This window comes from Triturus cristatus, chromosome 4_2 (assembly GCF_964204655.1).
Source record: "Triturus cristatus chromosome 4_2, aTriCri1.1, whole genome shotgun sequence".
NCBI lineage: Eukaryota > Metazoa > Chordata > Amphibia > Caudata > Salamandridae > Triturus > Triturus cristatus.
Window position 1 is genome coordinate 675,814,719 of NC_140586.1, and position 13,912 is coordinate 675,828,630.

Consider the following 13,912-nt stretch of genomic DNA (forward strand, 5'->3'; position numbering starts at 1 on the left):
AAAAACGGAATTTGTATTTTTTCGGTAATTTCGCCGATTACGCTTACCGTACGCGTACGGTAAAAAATTAAAACAAAAAAAAATTATCCACACTCTCTCCACCCCTTGTGCAATTAGTGCCCGAAGGGCACCAATTGTGCATGGCTTATTACACATGAGATAAACTAAAATATTTAAAAAAAAAAAATAAAAAAAAAAATTATCCACACTCTCTCCACCCCGTGTGCAAATGGTGCCCGAAGGGCACCATTTGTGCATGGCTTATAAAATATACGAAAAATTACAATATTACCTTTCAAAACGAAGTGCATCATATGTCCTCCATGTGCGCACGGTGCGCGAAGCGCATCGTGCGTTCATGGCCCATCTAGCGTAACGTGGGCACGCGGTGCGCATAGCGCACCGCGTGCCCACCGTGCGTGCACGGCACTAACTGCGTAAAGTGGGCGCGCGGTGCGCGAAGCGCACCGCGTGCTCACTGTGCGTGCACGGTGCGCGAAGCGCACCGTGCGCGCACGGAACGAACTGCGTTAAGTGGGCGCGCACGCCACGAATGGCATAAAGTAACTTAGCATTTAAAAAACCGTACAAATTCACTGAAAAAAACATAGGTTTCACACACGTTATAGTTAGGAATTAGCATTTAAAAAACCTTGCAAATTCACTGAAAAAACCATAGGTTTCACACATGTTATAGTTAGCGGAAATTTTACTGATAAAAAACCAATGAAATTCCCCCGTTATAGTTAGTGCAGGCAACTCTAACTCACGCGACCGCAATCTTCTGCTGATGACATATGTGTCTTTATGAAAAAAAAATATTTGTAATATATGTATAGCTAAAAATGTATGGAAGAAGACATGGGCAAATAAGTGTCTAAATACAGTATTAGCATCAGCAGAGGATTGCGGTCGCGTGAGTTATAGTTGCCTGCACTAACTATAACGGGGGAATTTCATTGGTTTTTTATCAGTAAAATTTCCGCTAACTATAACATGTGTGAAACCTATGGTTTTTTCAGTGATATATATATATATATTCACTGAAAAAACCATAGGTTTCACACATGTTATAGTTAGCGGAAATTTTACTGATAAAAAACCAATGAAATTCCCCCGTTATAGTTAGTGCAGGCAACTATAACTCACGCGACCGCAATCCTCTGCTGATGCTAATACTGTATTTAGACACTTATTTGCCCATGTCTTCTTCCATACATTTTTAGCTATACATATATTACAAATATTTTTTTTTCATAAAGACACATATGTCATCAGCAGAAGATTGCGGTCGCGTGAGTTATAGTTGCCTGCACTAACTATAACGGGGGAATTTCATTGGTTTTTTATCAGTAAAATTTCCGCTAACTATAACATGTGTGAAACCTATGGTTTTTTCAGTGAATTTGCAAGGTTTTTTAAATGCTAATTCCTAACTATAACGTGTGTGAAACCTATGGTTTTTTCAGTGAATTTGTACGGTTTTTTAAATGCTAAGTTACTTTACGCCATTCGTGGCGTGCGCGCCCACTTAACGCAGTTCGTTCCGTGCGCGCACGGTGCGCTTCGCGCACCGTGCGCGCACAGTGAGCAAGCGGTGCGCTTCGCGCACCGCGCGCCCACTTTACGCAGTTAGTGCCGTGCACGCACGGTGGGCACGCGGTGCGATGACAAAGCAAGAAAGCACGTCAACAAATCTGTTTCTGCTTTCCTCCGTGACTATGGTATGGGTGCCATTTACCACAACAACTTGCGTTATGACATGCAAGACATTTATAGAGGAGATGGTGTGCACTTCAATGATGAAGGGAACAGAGTCTTCCTCTTGAACCTTAGACTCTGCATCGGTACTTACTTGTAGGTACCACTAAAAAATCATTTCATAAACACAACGGCTCTTTTTAGAGCCCCCTAATATCTAAACACTTAAATCTGATTTTCATTTTTTTTTTTTTTTTTTTCTACCGTACGCTTACCGTAAGCTTACCGTACGCGTACCCCGTGATTTTTTTTAAAATCAATAAATGTTTTCTTTGTACTTTACAGTCCTTCTTTGACCCCCTCACAAATGTAAGGGCGTCTGTAACTCTCCTCATTGCCCCCTTTTCTTGTTTTCACTCTTTTTTTTCTGAGTGAAATACACAAAATGGCGGCCGCCGCTTCCTGGTTTCGGCCGATTCGAATGTTTACTAAGATCTAAGAGCCAATCAGAATCGCGCTCGCGCACGCCACCGTACGCTTACGGTATGCGTACGGTAAGCGTACCGTAAGCGGGCTCAGATATATATATTGATTTAAAGGCTATTTTCTCAGAATCTACTGAACAGATTTACACCAAACCTACAAAAGGCACTTCCTTGACCTAGGGACTACCTCTCTGCCAAATTTCGAGTAATTCTGTTCAGCCGTTCGGGCTGTAGCTCGTTCTAAAGGTCCTATGGAAAAATGCATGGGGAAAACGCGTTTTGGGACCCCCCTTTTATCTCAGCCCCCGCTTGACGGATCCCCCCGAGACTTTCAGGGTAGGAGCGGAGCGTAGCGCCCCACCTATTTTGAGAAATTCGCGAGGATTCATCGACCGGCGCCAAAGTTATTCAAAATAGAATGTTGAGGTTTTCCTATGGAAAAGGGGTCCTAACTATAACTACCTACTGGCGACCGCCAGTAGGTAATATATATATATATATATATATATATATATATATCTCAACTTCTTTTCTTAGAAAACAGTCTGTCAAACAATACAAGAAATAGTGGTTCAACAGTGACTGTTGTGATAAAGGAGAAAAAACTGAACACAAGAACTGAAAAAACACATACATAAATAACACAGATTAGTGAACAGTAGATTTAAATCTCTGTCCGAATGTATAATTCCAGTCGTAACCTGAACATTCAACTTATTATGGTTACACTGTTTTATAACATGAGAGAACAATACGTCAACGTTTCGACCCAAAATGTCTGTTTTATAAGGACATCACAGAAGACCCACCGTGATGTATATTTGTCAAATCACTATATGACTTTTGCATGTCAAAAGGAATTAGGTGCTACCTGAAGGAACTATTTTGTAGACCTATTTTACAGCCCACTTGCAATTTGGCCCTTAAGGGGGGACATGAATGTATGGGCCTACAAACTCAGCAATGATTGAATGTGTTAACAATCTAATTATGTATTTTATGTGAAAGGATTTTCTGATTTGGCTTTGCCAGGTACACATGACAGCAAATTTTAATAACATGTATTTGTGTGCTCTGATACACACTTAAACATATTTTTAACAGGTTTTGCAGTGTAAAATGCTGCCAAAAATGTGGTCACCCAGGTATTGATATAGTAATCATAAGATTCACCAATCCACACATTAATACTAAGGCAGCACTAGTAAAATATTGTCTTTACTGACATCACACAATATATAGGTAAAACCATCTCTGGTTTGGAGATTGAAGGCCACATTACATCTATGGTGGAAGCAAAACTGATTTGTTATAAATACTGATGACACATTTTCATATAATATGAACTTGGATGGGAGAGCCGAAAAATAGGGGTCGGGGGAGAAAGGTCCTTGGGATCAAGAGAGATTAAAATGCTGGAAGGTGAAGGGATTGTCTTTTGGTGGTTTGTGTTCCAATATCCAGGGACTGGGAGTACACAGTTGTTTAGTAAACAGTTTTTTTTTTCATTTGATAACATCTTTAAAAATCTAATTCTTTCAATGTTATATATATCAGAAAATTTTGTATATTAGCACTCAACGCTTGTCCTATGATCAAGTATCCCAACAGCAATAGCAGCCTACAGGGGTCTTTGATCTTTAATTGTTCTTAATTGATAAGGGAGGGCAAAAAATCGACAATGTGACACCACACTACAATGCTTAAGCTGAGGGTATGATGTAACAACAATCCATAATGTAACAAACGGGAATTATTTATCAAGCAATCATGAAATAACATGAACAAAATACACCTTAAGACAGCGAAAGCTTCCACATAGTTGCCAAGTGCCTGTATGCTATACAGCTCTGCCAAGTTTACCCAGTCCAGGCGTGCCGACCTGCACCAGCCCAGGTTTTTTTTAAATCTGGGACTTGAAGTCTTGCTTGCTCCAATATAAAAACCCGAGACTATAAGCCCCAGAACTGAAAGAAACAACATTTGCAATGCAATAGGTCTCACATCTGCGAAATTTACAACTATTGGGGTTGTAAATATGAAAGCGGGCGCCGTGCTGAAATATAAAGCGCGGCTCCCGTGCATATAAAAGATATGTGCATGGAGGCCCGTGAAGCATAAAAATAAAAATGCAAAAAATCATAAAAGCAGTTGACATGGTAAAATATTAAGAGTGGTGCCAGTGTTCTTAGAGGGGGGGGGGGGGCGTGGCCAAGCTGCAGTCCAAGATGGATGCACGGCTCTGAAGCTCCGCCAGGCAGCTCTGGCGAAATTAGTCTGTGCCCGATTTTTCTGCGATCCACGCAGCTTCAAGGAGATCCATCGACTCCTTCCAACACAAGGGGTCCCCGATGCATCGATAGCTCCTTAAACTCGCTGAAAGCCCCCGAAATCAGACCAAGAAACCTGCATGGGGCGGAACTAATGGCGGAGGCGAGAAGCGGCCTATAACCACATTCGGGCCTCTCTATGTGCAGTTTCACCAGCCTGCCGAAACCGAGGGAAGCAGCGGGGCCTCTGCATGCAAAACGTACAGGGTGAGAGCTGCTAAAATCGAGCCTTTCTCCCCGCTCGGCGGACCCCGCGACTGCCATCACTGCGCGCCCCCTTTATTTCGATCACTCCGGGGCGCGCGCGCGGATCGGTCACGATCCTCCCGGAGGCCCCTTGGTGACAGGGAGCCCGGAAGAGCCAGGGAGACAGATGCCCGGCTGTGCTCGCATGCCGCTTTGTGGGGGACGTCGCTACATGTGACCCTTACGGCGGAGGCTACAACTACGCCCCTCAGCTCACCAACGTTGGAAAGGCCCCATTGACTGTTTTTTGCCATTCTCAAGACACACTGAGCTGCAGGGTGAGCCTTTCACCTCTCTTTGCTGGCCCTACTGTTGCCGCCTGCACGCCCTTTCCTTCACCATCTTGCAGGGCGCGCGCTGGAAAACAATTATGCTCCCTGAGGCCAGAGGTGACATGGACCTTGGGAGTGCCTGGGAGGCAGCCGCCCAGCTGTGAACGCGGGCCCGCTGTAAGGGGGGAGGTGGCTTCCTTGTAGGCTCTCCAGCGGGGCCCCAGCAGCATTGGCTTCTGCCTTCCAGCACCCTCCATCTACGGCCTTGGGAATCCCCACAGACCATCCTAACCCTGAATACCACTTATTGGGGCTAGGGGGCCAGCGACTACTTTCAATCATTACAGAGGGTTACTTTTCCATCATTGCAACACGGCCGCTGTGTCCACTAACCAGCCGATTGGAACCAAAGCTCTGCCCTCACCGGTTCTTACTCCTGCTGTCCAAATAAGACTCTGGATAAGTGGCAACTGGAACCCCTATCTGGGTAACCTGCTTAACAATCCCGCTAACCTTTATCACTTCCAAAGAGCACCCTCTTCCGCACCTCTCCTCAGCTCTTAATCGACCACAGTTTCCTGTTTTTCTCAGCTCAGAGAGGCTCTGTTCTCCTTGCAGCCCTGATTAGTGTCATTACCACTACTTGGGCCAACACTCCAATTTGCATATGCACGACGGCATGGGCCAGAAATACCCTAAACAAAGTGTATTATTATTTAGTAAACCAGCAGAGAGGGCACTGGAAAAGGGCGCAAACATGGCGGAGGGCGGCCAGGACAAAACTACCACAGCAGAATCTTCTGCAATCCAATCCTCACTATTGACGGAGATGAGAGCAGAATTCAGGGCACTAGATGGCAGGTTAGACCCGCTGGAGAAGCGCTTTGACACGCTTGGGGCCAAACTTTATATACATGATCATAGATTAGATTCTGCAGAAGGCCGGATATCCGATCTCGAAGATGGAGCTGCCCAGTCTACGAAACGCATGGAACGCATGGAGAAAATTCTGTAGGTCGTTGATATTAAGAACGAAGATTTAGAGGCGCGCAGTAGGCGCAATAACATCCGCATTCTAGGTGTTCCAGAATCGACCAGCACTGGCTGGATAGATCTGTTTGTCGAAACATTACTAACAGACATTTTTGGGAAGGAATCTTTCACACCGGGCTTTGTAGTCGAGCGTGCTCATCGCTCCTTAGGCCAGCGTCCAAATCTTGGCTGTCCCCCGAGGCCCATTATTGCACGAATAATGAACTTTCGAGACAGAGACACTGCACTGTGCCTAGCCAGAGAATGCGGCAAAATCGCCTGGCAGGGCTCGACAATAGCATTCTACCCAGACTTTACAGTGATGGTCCAGGAGGCGCGTCGCAATTATAACGGCGTAAAATCTACCCTTGAAAATGTAGGCCTCTGGTATGGCATGTTATACCCGGCTCGCTTGAGAGTAGACATAAACGGTCAATTCCGCATCTTTGAATTCCCTATAGCCGTGCAGTAATTCTGCAGATCCTACAAAAACACTGGTAGTCAGCAGAAAGATGCTGGGACTAGCTCATCCCCTCCCAATAGCGGCTCTGCTGCAAGTGTTGAGCTCTTCTCCAGCGAGTAGTCCTCCTAATATGTTTAGTAGTGTTGATATGCATATTCATTACTGCCTTATAAATGTTGAGACAGAATAGTATTATACTCTAGCCCCTGTGTGTATAGCACAATGTTGATCTTTTTGATCTTAATGTATCTTTTTGTACTTTTGCATTCACAACTTGGATATTTACAGGATACATCTGGTTACAATTTGTATGGGTTGGTTCCTGGCGTACTGGGACGTGAGGCTGGATGGGGGTGGGGGAGGGGATGTTCAACAGTTTTGTTTTTCACAACTTGATTAGCATTATGATCCATAGCAACCAGAGGCATTTCACCTCACTTCTCATATTGCACTCACAGCTTGGCGGTTTACCTTTCCACGTTAATTAATCTTCCTGACTACTCCAACCTGTCCGCAAAAACTTGGAACGTTAGGGGCCTCAATAATATTAGGAAAGGGAAGCATGTGCTACACTATTTGCAAAGACACCAAATAGATGTGGCCTTTCTACAGGAAACCCACCTGCCTAAAGCAGATGTTACACACTTCGCTACTAGTTGGGGTCCACACCGTTACTTCTCAAGCTACAGTACATACGCTAGGAGCACAGGGATTCTGATCCACAAAAGGATTTCCTTTCACTTATACATTTCTTACTGTGACAAAAAAGGCCGATACACTATAGTAATAGGGAAGATGATGGGTTACGTGGTAACAATGTCTTGCCTGTACGCCCCTAACAAACACTGCCCGGAATTCTTCAAAAATGTACATTTGCTTGTATTGTGCATGGGTACCGGCTGCATATTAATGGGTGGGGATTTCAATTCACTTTTTAATCTCGCCCTAGATTGCTCCTCCACATCTGTTGACACCAAACCGCGATCCCGCAGGACACTGATATAACTGTGTGAAGCATTGAATCATTTGGAGAAGACGCAACGCAACAGCCGCATCTTACACACATTATTCGGCTCAATACGACACATGGACCAGGATTGACTACTGACTGAGCTCCCCAAGTCTGCAGGCATGGTACAAGTCCACTACAACACTCCTTAGAACATATTTGCATCACTCCCCAGTGATATTTAAAGTTAGTATCCCCAGAGCCGAAGGACACAAGCGCCAGTGGCAATTCCCAGGATGCACCCTAAATGACGACTTGTTCCACACAGAGATTAGAGAAACGATAGAGGAATACTTTGAAGTCAATACTGGGTCAGTAGATACATGGGAGGTGCTCTGGGAGGCCTTTAAGGCCTACATAAGAGGAGTTAGCATTAACAAACACGCCGGAGTGTTGAAGGATCTCACACAAACTTTAGTTCAACTTGAACAAAAGTTGGAAGAGATAGACTGCGAGCTCCTTCACACCCCAACCACTAACTGCTCTAAACGACGCTTGTCCCTGCTCACGGATTTTAGGGAAGCTGCAGACCGAGAAACCCACTTCTTGAGTAAATACGCCACTATGGCGAGGGCAAGAGGCCGGGTCGTACCTTGGCGCGGCTGCTGAAGCCTCCCTATGCGAAATATTACATCACAGAACTCAGGTCTGCATCAGGAAAGCTCCTGACACAGTGGGGATCCGCGCGGAATTCCTAGCATATTATGACAAACTGTATACGTCCAAAATTCCGCATAACTCTGCTGAATTGGAAGCTTACTTTGCGGAAATTGCTTTAGTATACATGGAGACATTTATGCAGGACTTCCTCGCCGAACCCTTTTCCTCAGATGAGATCTTCAGCGCGATTGAAGCACTAAATGGTTCCACGGTGCCTGGCCTAGATGGCTTCACTGGCAATTTTTATAAAGCATACAAAGATCTGCTGGCTCCCCGACTGCTCGAGGTTTACAATGAGGCGTTAGAACGTAAAGAACTGCCTCCCTCCCATAGGGAAGCAGTTATAGTACTGCTACCTAAGCCTGGGAAGGACACGTTGCAGTGCGGTTCTACAGACCGCTATCCTTGTTAAACCTGGATTATAAGACTTTAGCAAAAATGATAGCCTTGAGACTCTCACTATTATTGTAGAGAATAATTTCCCATGTCCAGTCGGGATTTGTACCCCACAGATCCACCTCCTTAAATTTGCAAACATTGTTAACTGTTTTACACAGAATAAGTCTGGAGGTCCCGGACGCAGCAGTACTTCTGTATACGGAAAACACGGTTGATTCTCTAGAATGGTCATTTTTCCTAACAGTTATGCGAAGGATGGGCATGCCTAATGGGTTCATCGGCGTCACGGCTCTCTTATACAGTGGTCCTACTGCTAGACTGTGCTTCAACGGCACGCTGTCCAGGTCATTTACTTTGTCACGTGGCACCAGGCAAGACTGTCCCTTATCACCATTATTATTTATTCTGGCAATGGACCCCCTTGTCAGCCAGTTTCAGGAACACCACCTACATAGAGGGCTCCAGTTTAATACAGGACCCCTTCTGGTTTCTTTATATGCGGACGACATAATACTCTATGTTCGGGAACCGCAGGCCAACATGGAAGCCCTAATCAGGGAGATTATTTGGTTTGGTCGTTTCTCTGGACTTGGAATCAACTGGCACAAGTCAGTGATTTTCCCCCTTACCAACCACTAGCACCAAGAGGTGGGAGTGCGAGTTTCCACTGGACTGGTGCACTGACTCAGTTAGGTATTTAGGGATCCATATTCATTTAGACACCGCCCAGATAATCCAACTGAACTATGGCCAGGCTGTACACAAGCTGGAATTACAAGTGGAATGCTGGCTGTGTCTTCCTCTTTCAATTGCAGGCCGGGTGGCATTGATTAATATGGTAATCCTTTCCAAATTTTTGTATTTGTATCTGTTTAACAATATTCCCATCCCACTCACGAACCTTTTTTCAGGACACTTCGCACTCCTCTCATTAGATTGACATGGGGGGGCAAGAGACCTGGAGTTCGTTGGGAGATTATGACTCTTCCCTATGCTAGGGGGGGGTTTGGGGTTCCTAATGTTCAACTGTACTATTTGGTGGCACAAAGCAGCTATGCACACTCCTGGATCCAACCGGATGCCAGGATTCCTTATCTGCGCCCAGAGGCAGACTTGGTCCTACCTGGCACTCTCATCACTGTGGTGCCTACCGGTATTCCCCAGGACCCGAAGGACATACAAACGGTCTCGACCACTAGCTGGGCCTGGAAGAAGCTGATTAGAGTTACGGTTTCCTCGATGTTATATTCTCCTGGTCTTCCGATTGTCAATGATCGCTGGATTCCAATCACGGGCAAACAGATAGTACAGCGAACCCTTTCCAAATACGACATGAATAACATCGGAGACGCATACCCGGGGGGACAGGTCTTTTCGGTCCTAGAAGAAGACAAGTTGAGCGAGGCGTCCTTTATGGACAAATTATTTTGAACCAGGTACGCTCAGCGCTAAGGGCGATTACACCAGGGTATCCCTTAGAACCAGCACAATTCACCTCACTCACCACAATAGTGGAGAGCACTGGGGGAGAACACATGACCTCCAGGCTGTACAGCGCATGTGTGGGCATCATTCCAATTGACAACTCTAAGATACGAGCTTGCTGGGAGGCCGATTTGGGACATCTCAACCTGGATGACCAATGGGAGGTGTGCTGTAGTCAGACTGGTGAGATCTCCCTGAACAGTCGTCATAAACTGATCCACTTTAAATTTCTTAGTAGAGTTTACATTACACTCGAGGCTACGCATAGGATAGATCCAGATAGACCTCACTGTTGCCTGAAGTGCGGAGCTCAACATGGTGACTTCACCCACCTCTCTTGGAATTGTGGTAAAATCAAGACCTTCTGAGCTGCAGTTTTCCAAACATTTGGGGAGATGGTTGGGTTGGAAATCACTCCCACCCCGGAGACCGCTTTGTTGGGAGATTGTGTTAACTTCCCAAAGGGGGTTCGAAAATGTATTGCCATTGGATTGCTATTGGCTAAAAGAGAAATAGCAATTAAATGGGGATTTAAACTCGCTGCCACACTAAAAGGCTGGTTACATAGCTTAGCATACTGTAATATATATAGCGATTTGTATGCTGGCACGCTTCCCAGGTCGTCTCGCCCAAAAGATATCTGGGGCCCTTTGAAAGCATATACAGCAGCATGACGTTCACAATCTGCTTCACAGCTAGAACAGGGATTGGTCCCGGCGGGTGTGGCCTAAAAGGGTGTTCTATTAATACTAACTGTCATTATAACAACTTTGATTTGTGGAGAAAAGTCTATGCCACTTGTTCCAAATCACGACTGTTGTGCTACTTTATCAAGTCGGAAGGATGGTCAATTATTGCCAAACCTTACTGTGTCCAATGTGCAGTGAATGTATTTTATCTGTAGAGCTGGTGACTTGCTTTCTTTTACTGCTGATCAATAACTGTCACTTCATGATGCTACTGATATCAATGATACTATTGTAACATATATGAAACTGGTTATTAAACATTAAAAAAAAATATATTTTTTTAAAAGTGGTGCCAGTGTTCTTAACATGAAAGCGGGTGCCGTGCTGAAACCTAACGCACAGAGCCCCAGGGCGGGACGGGATGAGGAGCAGACAGTGAAGCAGAGAGTCGAAAAGCGGGCGCCGTGTTGTTAATATGAAAGTGGGTGCCATACTGAAACCTAAAGCACTGCGCCTGAGCTGAGGGCGGGATGGGGATGAGAGGCTGTGACCTGGGAGAGTTTGAATAAACTGGAGCCGGGCTGGCGCCATTGTTGAATGTGTGTTTTTCAAGTGTGTTGATTGATTGGGTCAAGCTGCACATAACAAAAGAAATGAACAGCCGCCATTCTTGAACCTGAAGCGTGCCAGTTGAAAAAAAAACATAACGCGCACTTTAATACCGCAGTGCTTTAAAAAAATATATTATGGCATGAGCAGCGTTAATGGCGCGGCTGCCATTGCTGAAGCAAAAAACTGAAAATAAGATAAAGTGCAGCAGTGCTGCTTAAGAAAAACAAGCGGTGGCAGGTTGCAGGAGAGCAAGTCCTCCGTGCAATAGGAGAAAGCCATTTTAGAAAATAGTGCTCACTGACTGTAAATGAAACATACAGAGTAACAACACTTTACAGGGGCTGTCCTCATAGGAGGTTATAAAAGGAGAAAAGGAGGTACTATGGAGGGATTACTAAGCCTATTAACCAATCAAAAGCCACTATTTACAGAGGACAGTAAGAGAAGCCAATTGAAAAGATGGGCAGAAAATGGGCGGAGCTTCAAGTCCATACCCGAATACAGCAGGTGTTGAAGAGACATCGCTGCCTAGGCGCGACCTAAAAAAACATGGACTGGGGGAACTCATCATGCAGCAACCTAAGAAACTTGGTAGCCATTGGCTATATGTGATACCTTTAACTAACTAAGACTGTTGAGCTAATAGTAATTTTGCATTCTACCACTTGTAGATTTGCTTTCATTGATGCACATAAAAAATCCCAGCATTGAAAGCGCTGTTGGATAGTAACCCAGGACTGGATAAACATAGTCACACAGGCTATTGAGTCACCGGGTAGCAATGCTTTTGAGTATCAAGGTAAACTATACAATATTTCAAAAATGGTTTCTAACCTTTACCAGTACAGTCAGCTGGCATTTTAGGAGCACAAGACTGGTATTGGACATGATTTTTCAGTGTTTTCTCCACTTTTGTGAATAAGGTTCAACTTCCAAGTGGAGTCGTCACCCCCATGACATAAAGGATTTTCAAACTATTGTAAAAACGAAGATTGTGAGCGGTTGGCACAAAATAACCAAGGCACTAATTTCAGTAAAGGTGTAATGCTTCCGTCATGAATCCTACTAAGTGGGCGGTTCCTACACCGATCATGTTGTACCAGTCCTTACAATGCATTGTGGCATATGCAGTTCAAAGAGTTCACACGACTCACATTTCAAAAGTTATAGTAAGTGCAAATTATAGAAAGGTATCCAACTATTTAGTCCCCTTTAGCATGTCTCGTGTAAATGATGACTGAGTTTGGTCTGTTGACAACAACCTTTACAATGATATGTTAACTACTTCAGCCTGCACGCCTCTCCACCATTGAACTAACTGTATGTGTTAAATAAACATTTCTATTGCAAAATGATTTTAATAATTACTCTTACAGCAGACTACACGACTATTAAAAGATATTGCTATTAACAAGCCCCATGTTAGAAGCGTCCTGTGTTTTTTTAGTCAATAACTTGATGCTTTCTGGGATTTGTAAATCAATTATAGTGGAAAAAAAAGTAAAGCTAACAATCCCGTCATGAATATTTCCTTTGGGCTGAAAACCATTAGAGGATAGAAGTTGCCGCTGTGACTGGTATATCGAAAACAAGGAGGGCATGCCTATTTTCAGTAGTTGCACGTTAAGAATGCGTTCAGGGACAAATAGGGAACATTAAATGTTATACTCTCTTCCAAGAGTTTCACAAAATGCCTATTGGTTTTAATTCCTATCCAAATAAATCTGAGAAAATATTGACTGACTCGCGAAAGTTAATCATAATAAACATAACAGTGAGACGTTTAATGTTGTAACTTACTATTTTCAAAACAAATTCTGAATTACATGGAAAATCGCCACTTTGTGTTAAAAATAAAAAGGCAGTGGGCAAGAGGTAGACTGTTAAGCAGCATACAACTTCAAACTATATGAACTACTAACTGAATGAATAAATACAAAATATATTTTTTTACAACGGGAAGTCACTTACTTTGTTGAAAATGAAATATTCAACTTAGCTAGCAGTGAGAAAGCAGATGAGAGAAACGTGCTACAGCTTTCCTTTTGGAAAAACAACTGTTAACTTGCGAGGACTTTGTACAGCAGTTCAGGCTCAGATTCGTGCTCTTTGTAAATATCCGGGGTAAATATGTAAGGCATTTTGTGATTGGCCATTTGTACATGAAATCTGATTCGCCTCCTCTTTTTACTGCACGCTGAATAGTTCTTGTCATTTCAGACAAGATTCTCACAAATATTTTACATATACATTGTTTTTAGCCAAATTTAGCTGAGATCATGTCTTTCTTCGCGTTCTCTTGCATACTTTTAAACATCCATTTTTAAGTAGAAAAGCAACGCTGCATGCGTCAAAATGCAAAGGAAACCTATCGGACTGGATAAACGCCTAAATCCAAACAATTGCCTCCGTCCTCATAGAAGTGTATTGATCAACTCACTCTTATTTGGAGGGTGCCCACCGACCACCCTGCAAACACTTTTCACTTTTTAAAAATGTTTTAATCCCATTGCCTAATAGAAAAACTCA

General features: G+C 44.0%; 1 protein-coding gene across 2 annotated transcripts in view; it reads right to left on the reverse strand.

Moving 5' to 3' along the window:
- FGGY (FGGY carbohydrate kinase domain containing) overlaps window positions 1-13,503 on the reverse strand; it is a 2,161,252-nt gene extending 2,147,749 nt beyond the window's left edge. The window contains exon 1 of one of the 2 annotated variants that reach the window (XM_085602490.1): window positions 13,355-13,503. The gene's annotated coding sequence lies outside the window, so the exon portion shown is untranslated. The remainder of the gene's footprint in view (window positions 1-13,354) is intronic. The other variant, XM_085602489.1, reaches the window with a different exon arrangement.
- Between the last annotated feature and the right edge of the window lie 409 nt (window positions 13,504-13,912).